The 9,606-nt window shown below is 44.1% G+C and overlaps 1 pseudogene; it reads right to left on the bottom strand.

Annotated features, from left to right (window-relative positions):
- Positions 1–5,832: 5,832 nt before the first annotated feature.
- Positions 5,833–6,159, bottom strand: LOC114611669 (annotated as a pseudogene).
- Between the last annotated feature and the right edge of the window lie 3,447 nt (positions 6,160–9,606).

Below are 9,606 nucleotides of genomic sequence, written 5' to 3'. Positions count from 1 at the left end.
CCCCCCCCTCTCCAGTGAAGGTGGGAACTGAGTTAAAAATGATGCTTTTGAAATGTAAGGAGCATTGGACTAAGAGAGACCCAAGGCAGATTCTTTCTGGCAACCTTGAACAAATCCCACTGACTCCTTGGCCTGGAGAGTCCTGGCACCACTCAGATCCACTCCAGTGAATAAGCACAGGGACAGAATTTTCTCTGTATATTTTCCTGCCTAGTAATGCAGGATGCTACACCACCATAATCTGTTTACCATAAGAACAATTCAGTGGTTGGAGAGCTCACCCCAAGAGAACCCAGAAATGTACCTATGCAACCTTGTTAAGATACATTTCAAAAGTCATGATTGACAACTCCACTTGTTTACAAGCAGGAGGGTCCCACCCACTTGCTCTCACCACTTATAAAACCGAGTATTTTTTGAAGGCTTCTGAAGATGTCTAATAAAACTGGTAAAAGACTTTTGATCTTGGGGCAGCTCTGAGGACAGATAGGACTCCATTTCTTCTGGAAAACGCTTTGTTCTTTCGACTCCACTTAAGGAGGCAATAGAGAGGCATCTAATACAGGAGGCTTTCCGACTCTGTAGAACAAAGTCAAGCCAGGTTCTTATCATGAGAAACTGCACCAGGGGATAATCTTCTAGAAGACATAAATAATTCTCCATAATGCACTTGGCTATACTTTGATCTTTTGTGCATTTTCCTTAATAGATGGATATTATAAACCCGGTTGTACTTGCGTAGGGGTTAGTTTGGTGGCATGATGGCGGTGACATTAGAGCCTGAAGATTATGTTTTGGATATAAGCTACTGAAAGGACCAACACAACTTTACAAGTTCCTGAAAAATGTGAAACTATATTCCAGTGCTCCCAGCCCCTATTTCAATATCAATGCCAAGGATTTGGTGTTCTGCATTTAATTTTCTCCTGCTTCATTAACTGTCTGCAGACAAGAACCTTTGAAATCTCTGTCTTCTATTGGGAATGGTAATATCCAGGTGAGTCACTTTTGGCTTCCTGTGCCTTGGACTCATCTCTCCCCCCCTGCACACACACCCCCCCCACCCCGTCTCTCCCTACTTCCCACTGTGTGTTATCCCGGGGGTGGGGGAGGGGAGGCAGAGAAGGACGAAGGACAGAACAGGGAAAGAGTAATGCCAGGACAGAGATCTAAGACTTCTCGATTCGAGGGGAGTCACTAAAGAACTGAGCACCAGAGAAGGTTACGATCAGATTTCGGATGTCGATAAGGCCATGTTGGAAGCTGCTTAGCATGCAGTTGTGACCTTCACGTGGGATGTGCAGCGAGGATCAGACTGGCTTGCTTGAGGAGCTGCTGAAGTAATAAATAAAGTGAGCTAGCCCTGTGGGTAGGGAGGATAGGGAGACAGGCTTAATAAGACGTGATGAGCTCTCTAAGTCTTACCTTACGTGTTCGTCACTGCGCTGATAAAAACAGGGTGCACAATGTCCTGATGAATGCTTTTAAAACACAGTGGCTGGTCCCGCTTCGAGAGCCAGAAAATGAAAATCAAGTCTCGTCATTCGGCCCTGGACTTGTCCACACGAACTACCTACATGAGTTTCCTTCTAGTGAATTGGAAGGATTTCAGAACAAGAGTCCGGGTCAAGGGGAATTCTTTCACATGTGTAGAATGGGGTGCCATCTATTTGTGATGTGCTCAGAGAACCGGAGCTTGCTCCAGTGTGGGGTTCCAGCTATGTCCTAGAGAACCAGCTAGTTGTGCTCAACAGCAATGGCTTCCTGTGGAAGTTGATCCCCTTCAGGCATGGTTGAGGGAAGTGGTATGCTCCCTCTCGGAATGAGGGCTATGGCTGAGGCATCAGAGCAAGCCTGCCTGTTACCACAGGGAGTGTTCTGTCTTCACTAAACACTGCGTGGGACTTGGTGGGTCCTCTGACTCTTGCTAATGTGATGTCTTGTCTGAGTCCAAGGTCCTGGCAATGCCTGTCTGCCAGGTGTGACCAGACACATTTCACGCAGAAGCCAATAGGTGGCAGAGTGATCTTTTCTAGACTTCAGAGGAAAACTCCTGCTGAGGAATCATAGCAGGGTTCCACAGCAGAGTCTCCTGACTTGTAAACAGTTTGATTTTAAACTCTTCCTTCAGATAGGTTAACAGTTAATGTTGTAGATAATATTTCCAGTCAACTAAACTAGCAGGTTTGAGGACAATTAGCCAAAGTATCTACAGACACAAGTTTATTGCCTTAAACTGTACCTTCCTGTATCTCGATATTTGTCCTAATTTTTATAGGACATTTCATTTTTTACTGATATGTACAGATAAAAATGAGAGCAATGCTATACTCCCTGTGACCTAAAGGCAGACTCACAGTGGAGGACCCTTGAGGGCGTCGTCCCCGTGAGTGCTCCTCATGACCTAATGGCAGACTCACAGTGGAGGACCCTTGAGGGCGTCGTCCCCGTGAGTGCTCCCTGTGACCTAATGGCAGAATCACAGTGGAGGACCCTTGAGGGCGTCATCCCCGTGAGTGCTCCCCATGACCTAAAGGCAGAATCACAGTGGAGGACCCTTGAGGGCGTCGTCCCCGTGAGTGCTCCTCATGACCTAAAGGCAGAATCACAGTGTAGGATGGAGCTTGAGGTCAGTCCCCATAGTTATCCCCCGGGGACAGTCAACGCACATACTGGGGAGGGACTTGGGACCTGAGAAGTGTGTCTTTTTAAAAGACTAAAGTTACAACTGAAACCTAAACTGATGTTAGGTTAGAATCCTCTCCTCGTTCTCACTTTTGCGTGTTGCTGATGTTCCTTCATTTAAAACAGAGGAATGCCAAGCGTACTAAAACAGGCAGTTCTAGAATAATCTCATGTCTCAAACCAGGTGGCCTCTGGGATTCTGCCTGCCTCAATGCATGCAACAGGCCCCTCCAATTCATCCTTGGCTTTTACTTGCATTGAGACAAGGGCCTGGTGAGAGAGCTCAACAGGTAAAGGCTCTGGCTGCCAAGTTTGTACCCCCAAAGTCAATCCCCAGGATCCACAAGGTAAAGAGAAAGAATGAGTTCCTCGAGTTCTCTTCTGACTGCCATTTGGCCACCGTGGTTCATGGATGTCCACATCCATACACATGTAACACACACACACACACACACACACACACACACACACACACACACACAATCAATCAATCTTCAGAATGAGGGTGAGGGTGATAGTTGCTTTATGTACATCCTTTAAGGCCTACCAAAACCCAAACTAACACAAAACAAAATCAAACAAACAAAACAAAACCAAAACCTTCCACAAAACAACATAAATAATAAACAAATGCAAATGATAAAATTTTAAAAGAATGGAAATACCTGCAGCAGCATCCACAGTGATTGACAGTTCAGAGTCTGAGGCCAGAGCAGTGACCAGCCTGAGGCGAAAGGAAAAATCAAGGGCACCCCAGATGCCTGATGGCTTTTCTCTGCCACACCATAGAAAACTATGCTGCCCTAAAAAATGAGTGTAAGCATCTCAGAACCTGCTCATGTTTTCTCTGATGGCTTTGATTCTTTAAAAAGTCCCTGTGGCATAGAGATTTGTTGCTTTCTCTGTCTGCTGTTCCTCCTCAGCTAACCATCCTCACACTCCTTCTGTCTGTGTGATGCATGGCCAAGCTGCAGTACTACCAGGTACAGCTGTGACATTCTTAAGTGTTCCAGAGGATTTTTCTCAGAGAGCTCCAAAGTCCGCCACCCTGGTAATACCACCTCATCTTCAATCACGTTCCTCACAGAAGAAGTGGCCAGCCAGTTTTCCACAGTTAGCCTCTACAGTGTCCGAACACTATCCAATGGCACTCAGTCTGACATAGAGATCTCCCTGACTCGCTGCACAGGGACAAAAAAGGTGATCCTAGCTTTCTTCTTGCCTTTTGGCATAGGGCATGGACTTTATTATTTTCTCCATGTGTTGTATGTATATGTGTTTGCATGTTTCCATGGGTCTGGACACATGTGTATACACAATGGATGGGAATGTGCGTGTGCAAAGTCTGAGGTTGTGCCCGGATGTTTTCCTTGGTTGCTTGCCACATTATTCACCACTGCAGGGTTTCTCCTAGAACCCAGAACTTGACAGTTTGGGTCCTCTAGCTATTCAGCTTGCTTCTGAGAGTCCCTACCTCTGTCTCCTGAGTGCTGGGATCACAGCCAGCCCTCCTTGCCGGCCTGGCATTTATGTGATAACATCTGAACTCTAATCTGCATGTTGACATGACTTTACCTGTAGAACCATCTCCCCAGCCTGAGATGCGTGACCTCCAGAATTCTTTTCCCACTTTCTACTTTCTACCTGGAGACCATCTGTACATTCGACAGAGATCCAGGCTAGTGGTCATATCTCAGTGCTTCCCACAATCACTGTTCTTATCAGCCTGTTCTCAGAGGTGCCCCCCCCCCCCCCCCGCACACTTCTGTGTGATTCTCTCTAAGCCACTGGCTACAGGGAACATTTTCTGTAGGGTTCTATTACCCAGCCATCAGAAGTCTGGTAATTGCAGTCCCAGAAGGCTTGGGTTTGAGAGTGGGTAGTAGTTGAAGACAGAAGAATGCTAACCAAGAGTACTGCAGCAGGACTGCTGGACCACCAGCAGCCCTGGCTTCAGCTCCTGCCCCTAAGTTTAGGATCATGAGATCTTTAGTCTTGCTTTTCATTACTGAGAACAAGGAAGGCAAATGTCAGGCAGGAATCCTAACTACCCAGAGCTCTTAGGAGGCATCCTATGGAGGGCAAGGGCAGGCCCACTGGGTTGACAGCATCCATGTGTATTGTGTATTGAGCCACGGAACAGCAATTCCTATTATAGCATTTAAATAAAACCAGCAGGGTTTGGAAAGATTCAAGAAAAGACTTTGAGGCCCAAAAACCTTTCTGGAAGTTGAGAACAGCTGAAATTAGTGCCTTCTGTGCTCACAACCACACAGCAGCTGTGGGTGTCTGCAGAAGACCTGCATAAGATCAAATCAGATAGTATTCTCGAATGGATGGGGGGTGGGTGGTCCTGAGGAACTGCTGGGAGTTACTGGATGCTGGGAAGGGACAGCTTTCTTCTGTGTCCCTGGTTGCTTATGCTCCAGTCATGAGCGTACACTATAAACATACAGGCAGCACTGAGGGGATAGTATGTCCTTTAAAACAGTAAGAAGAGGGTATGAAGTCGGGAGGGGACACTGTCCATAGGGGGCAGCTGGAGAAGCTGCTAAGGGGAATGGATATGACCAAAATACATTTTTTTAAAAAAAATTTAAACAATACTGCAGTTTATAAAAAAACATGTAAGAAATGCCAACTCTTATTCTTTGAGTTACAAAAGTCAAGGTTTGGCTAAGTTATCAGCATGTTTTTCCATGTAATTATTTGCATAACTCTAGTAATGCTCACTGGCTTAAGATCAGAGCTGGTTCTTGATCAGCCTGGCTCTCTGTAAAATGTACAGAAAATAAAAAAACACTAAAAACATAAAAAACCCCTATATTAACCTATCGAATATTCATTTACACCTCCATTCCAGGATTCGCTATATCAGTTATAATTTCAAACTTCACATCCAAAAGAGAAAGCAGCCCACCTATAGACTGGCATTATCTATTTATTTTTTGGCTGTGAGACATCCTTAATTTGTTGATGTAGCAAACAAAATTTCAACTCTGCTATGCAAATGACAGAAGGAATCTGCTCAGCAATTAGCTTTAGAGTTCGATTTCATACAGGCAACATGCTATATGTGAAGTTATAAACTGAACTACAGGTATTAAATACTGAAAAAAATGAACAGTTTATTATAATTTCTTTGGTTTAACAGTCTAGGAAGTTCGCTGCCATCAGCAGTTGCAGCGCAATTTCAAGTGCAATTGGGAATTCAGGAATTTCAGTGGAGCTGTTAGGATAGCGGACCTTGTAGGTGAAATACATGCACACTTTCCATAGCACATGTGAAGGGCTCTCTCTAAAATTGACCTTGTTGGTTTCATTCTCGGCAAACTGACCTGGACCACTCAACATGGCCTTTGTTGTTCCTGATGTTAATGCATGTTCTCTTTTTACAGTAAATTCATGACCACCAGAAGATATTAATTTCACATACTCTTCACAATCACCACAGGTTTTCTCCTCTCCACCCATTATGTTCTAATAAAATTCGATTTGATCCCAGAGGAACTTCAGCAGTTTCCTGGCGAGGCTGAGACATGATCTGCTAGTAACTTGCGTCCAAAGGAAATGTCCCAAAATACATTTTTACATGTGTGAAATAAAAAAAAAAAGCTTTTAAAAGTCGCTTTCATTTTTAAAACTACATTCTCAAGAAAAGGAGATTTTCTGTTTACGATCAGGCTTGTTTTATTTAAATGTTGTCTATTCTACAGTGACAACTTGAAAACCCAAGAGATAAAAAACTGACATCAGCTATACCAGCAACTGATTGGGTTTTTTGTTTTTAAAATCACAGAATGTTACTCTTAGGATTTTTGTTAATTTACGTTTAGGGGGTTCTATTTCCCCATATTTAAGAAATTCCATGATAGTCGGGCAAAGTAAACTGGTAGGCGTAATTGAGCGGAATTAGTTTCCTTCTACCAAACGTGTTTAAACTCATATTGGAAAAAAAAAGTTTGCATGGCTTTCCCTTAAGGGTATAATGTACATCCTGTCTTTTCTTAAGTACACAAGAAAACTGGGTTAAGCTTCTTTTTTTTTTTTTTCCTTTAAGATTATTCTTGGCAACTCTCTGGGAAAATCTGTTAGCTTGTCAAGATAAATTTTACAAGAAGTATCCCAGGTTATGAAAACCATGGCAAAATATCCCAGAGATAAAGGCCCTTTGCAGAGCCAGGGTCTCAGATGTGCTATGGCTTATGTGTGTGTGTGCACCAGGGAGACCTGGGATATTTAGAATGTTCTTGAAGCTAGAGGCAGCCTTCATTGCTTTCTTTTATTTTTCAAGTAATAGATCCTGCCATGAAAGAGGATTTACACTTTTAAAATGTACCTGGCAAAATGAACGTGTTTTGAGTAGCCATGTTGTGTGCTGTTGAGAGTATCTTCTGTGGACCACTGTCCAATATAGCCATGACTAAGCTACAGGGTGAGACTGGGCTCCTTCTAGGAAGATCCATTCTATAACTTTGAAATTTTCCATCGCTTTATCATGAAGACCTCCCTCTTCTGCTTCACAGAACAGGAGCTTCCGTGTAGATGTTGTGTTTTAGACCTAGTGGCTCTCTGATAGTCTAGCCCTCACATTCTCTCTCTGCAGACAGAGCCCTCTTCCTTTTGATGTCTCATGCAAGGAAAGAAAAACCATAGAGAAAGCCATGGCCACCACCTAAGAGCTTCGTTTCCTAAGGGTTGTAACAACTAGAGGTGGACTGTCCAGTCTTTACACACAGGCCTTGGAAGCAAACAAGCCTGTGGAAACCCCTCACAGGCTGTGTGACCCTGACCCTGACTCAATGGGCTGATCTCGCTTCTCATCCTTCTCTTAAGTCTCCATGAGAAATGAAGGAAATGAGGTCTGTGGCCTGATTAAAGTGATATCAATTCCCCAAAGGCCAAGAGATGACCTTGGTTTTGGATGATGGCCACTGTGATGGTTTCATGCCAAGGGTCCTCACAGGGATAAGGTGAGAAACTGGGTGGAGGGGAAGGTGATGAGGAGAGAGCCTATGGAAGGTTGTCATGGATCTGCCTGGACAAGGGATGCAATGATTTTCTCAGTCTTCAGTTCACATTCCTTTTACATTTGTGTGTGTGTGTGTGTGTGTGTGTGTGTGTGTGTGTGTGCGCGTGCACGCGCGCGCATGCCTGTGTGTGTGTTCATCATGTGCACATGTGTTGATCATGTATGTATTGGTACATGTAAGAGGAGTACATGTAGAGGCCATACAACAACCTTAGGTGTTATCAGGGGTATTATCTATCAAGTTTGAGGCAGGGTCTGTTCTTGGCCTAGAGTTGATCAGTTAGGCTATCCAGGTTGTCCAGCAAGCCCCAGGGCTCCTGGTCTCTACCTTCTCAGCTTTGGGATTATGAGCACACACCCCACCTGCCTGTTGTATTGTGTTGTGTTTTATGTGGGTTCTGGTGTATCAGCTTCACACTTGTGAGACAAACACTTGACTTGCTGAACTATTTTTTACCCAGACTCTTCTTCTCTATGCTTGTTAGGGAATAGTCTGGTGGAAAGCTAGGTTTCATGGCCAGGGGATCAAGCCATAAAGTTAGACATTTTATGGTCCTTTTCCCTAACAAGACACAGTTGAGAAGGTCCCCAGTGCCCACCTCAGTGCTCAGTGTATGGCAGCTCTCTCTTTATGGCATGGCCATCTGGACTTCCCTCTCTTTCCCCTTCCATCCCTGCCTCTATCCCTGCTTCCTCCTCCTGCCTGCCACCTTACCTGTGGATTGTTTGTCTTAGTCTCTCTGAGCAGTTATGGGGCTGATGCAAAACACCAGTAGGTTTTCTGGCTTGTATTGATGTGTGTTGCTGCTCTGACCTGGGTGTAGCACTTCCTGCTCTATCTTTTGGAACTCAAGATGATTCCTGGGATTTAACGTATTTATTTTTTCCTTTCTTACTAATGTCTATCAATTTTTCTAATCCCTGAACCGTGTGAGTCAATGGGATTCATTACTTATTTGATAGTGTTTGCTTTCTAGTATTTTAGCACAATAGAATTTAATTTTAAATTGAAGGCTATTTTGAATAAACTAGAATTGATTTTGAATGCGTGAGTTGTAAAAAGAATACCTTTAGCCATAACAAAGAGTAGAGCAGTGAGATATTTTTCAATTTATCTGTCTGTTTCTTCCTTTTGAAAAAAAATGTATGGCAATATGTACATAATGTACTGTGTGATTTTTTAAAACCAACACACATTCACAACATGGAGACATTTAATGAGGTCACAATGCTACAACCGCATCACCACTGTCCACACTGAAACCTTTTGTCACTGACGTGATAGTAATGAAGACACCCTGTCTCTCAATCTGACTATCAGAAGATAGAAACAATGGACACCAAAGAAATTCTCCCAGGAATCTCAAGGGGAGATGGAAAGTTGCCTGCCAGAGAGAGCACTTACCTCCTCAAAGGGATTCCACACAATTTTAATATTTAGGAGACCATGTAACAGCACAAGGCTGAGATAATGACGCTGACGCTCAGTGGTGGGCGGGATCAGTGGTGGGCGGGATCAGTGGTGGGCGGGTTCAGTGGTGGGCTAGATCCTGACTGGGGCTCTCATAGCCTTGAACTCTATTTAAACTTCACTGTCACGTTGAGACCCCAAAAAACATACTTGGGGGAGTCTGTCTGGGAGCAGTAGATTCCTGGGATCCAGTTTGTGAAAGGTAGTCTAGCCCTGTTTCAGACTTGAGACTGATTTATATTCTCTCTCATATTCTCTCTCTCTCTCTCTCTCTCTCTCTCTCTCTCTGTCTCTCTTTCTCTCTCTCTTCTCCTTTCATCTCTATCTCTCTGTTCTCTCTTTTTCTCTCTATTCTCCTCTCATCTCTCTCATCTCTCTCTTCCTCTCCTCTCCTCTCCTCTCCTCTCCTCTCCTCTCC

This window comes from Grammomys surdaster, unplaced genomic scaffold (genome assembly GCF_004785775.1).
Source record: "Grammomys surdaster isolate TR1022 unplaced genomic scaffold, NIH_TR_1.0 126118, whole genome shotgun sequence".
NCBI classification, from domain to species: Eukaryota; Metazoa; Chordata; class Mammalia; order Rodentia; family Muridae; genus Grammomys; species Grammomys surdaster.
The sequence above is the reverse complement of the archived record's forward strand: the minus strand, read 5'-3'. Positions and strand labels throughout refer to the sequence as shown.